We start from the raw sequence: 1,379 nt of genomic DNA on the forward strand, positions 1-1,379 counted from the left end.
CCTTCTATGATTATTGTGACCCCTTATGGTATGGCCCCTTACTCAGAAAAATCCTAGATCCGCCACTGGGCTGACTGGAAATAGTTTGATTCAATAGTGATTGTGTTCAGAAAGTTTCATTTTGCCAACAGATAAACGAACATACAGGCAATATGTCCAAGGCAAGCCGTAATAATAATAATAATAATACGATGGAGATGAACAGTGTCCTGGATTTTATTTGATCAAAAACCCTCCTCTCCTACAGTCAGCCAGTAAACCTTTGTGCGCATGCGTCATGGAAAAGCACGAGAGAGGTTGGCGCAGAGAGGAAGACCTCGCTCCACTATCTGCTGGCAGCATTCACCAGACAGTGACGGCTTCAAACACGCCCGGGGCTCTGCTAGTTTCACTCTCTTTTTTTTTTTTCTTTTCCTTTTTTTTTATTTTGGAGGGAGGCGACCAACTTTGATGCCCTGACGCACTGCTACCCCCCTCCCTTTTTTTATTTATTTATTTTTTTGTTTTGTCACGCGGGGGAATGTCCACAAAAGCAACGTGAACTTTGTCCGTCGCACCACCGTCCAGTCCAGCGGGGTCAGTGCGAGGACTGAAGCTCTAGCCGGGCAGCGCTGCTGGGTGAGTGCCGCTGCGTCTGAAACCGTTTAACGAACAAGGAGTAGCCTCCTTATCTCCCTGTTTAAACTTTTACACCCCTTTGAAGGCTTAAAAAAAAAAAAAAACGTAGTCACTTTCAACATTTAGTTTTGTTGTATTTTTTTCTGGTAGGTTCAGGTCTGCACATCAATGTTAAGTTTGTTTGTGTTTGGACTCCAAAAAGGCAAATTTACCAACTAGGAGGGTGTTCAGAGTTATGCTAACACGATGTAAGCGGTTTAAAGAGCCTTAAAATAACTTTCAAACACTTCCAGTGTCATATGTCTGAGGAAGACACAGGAGGAAAGTTATAGCTTTTAATTGTTTTATTTTAAAATTTAGGATAATGACGTCACAAAGTATGTTATAATTGCTATAAAACAAATGTTTCATAGGTAGTTGAAAACACAGCAAATTCTGAAGTGTTAATTCAACTCCTAGGGAGTTAATTTCAACACTTTCAAAGTGTCTATATTGGTCCACCCCGAATCGAGTTAAAATAACACTTTTGAAAGTGTTAGACAGTTAACACTGTGATCGAGTTGGAATAACACTCTCAATAGTTGAAATTTAACACACAACAGTGTTGAATTTACCTAACACCAGTGTATAGTGTCAAATGTTAACATTACCAATGTGTTATTTTAACACTGAATAAGAGTCAAATATTTTAACACTATGGAAAGTGTTAAATAGAAATTTGACACTTTCCATAGTGTCAAATTTCTATTTAACACTTTCCA

The 1,379-nt window shown here is 39.2% G+C and overlaps 1 protein-coding gene across 3 annotated transcripts in view; it reads left to right on the plus strand.

The window, feature by feature from the left end:
• Window positions 1–303: 303 nt before the first annotated feature.
• Window positions 304–1,379, plus strand: part of st3gal4 (ST3 beta-galactoside alpha-2,3-sialyltransferase 4) — a gene marked incomplete in the record, with an annotated part of 54,275 nt that continues 53,199 nt past the window's right edge. For all 3 annotated transcript variants that reach the window (XM_014027912.1, XM_014027913.1, XM_014027917.1), the window contains 1 exon segment: window positions 304–618.

The sequence above is a fragment of the Austrofundulus limnaeus genome, unplaced genomic scaffold (genome assembly GCF_001266775.1).
Source record: "Austrofundulus limnaeus strain Quisiro unplaced genomic scaffold, Austrofundulus_limnaeus-1.0 Scaffold698, whole genome shotgun sequence".
Lineage (NCBI taxonomy): Eukaryota > Metazoa > Chordata > Actinopteri > Cyprinodontiformes > Rivulidae > Austrofundulus > Austrofundulus limnaeus.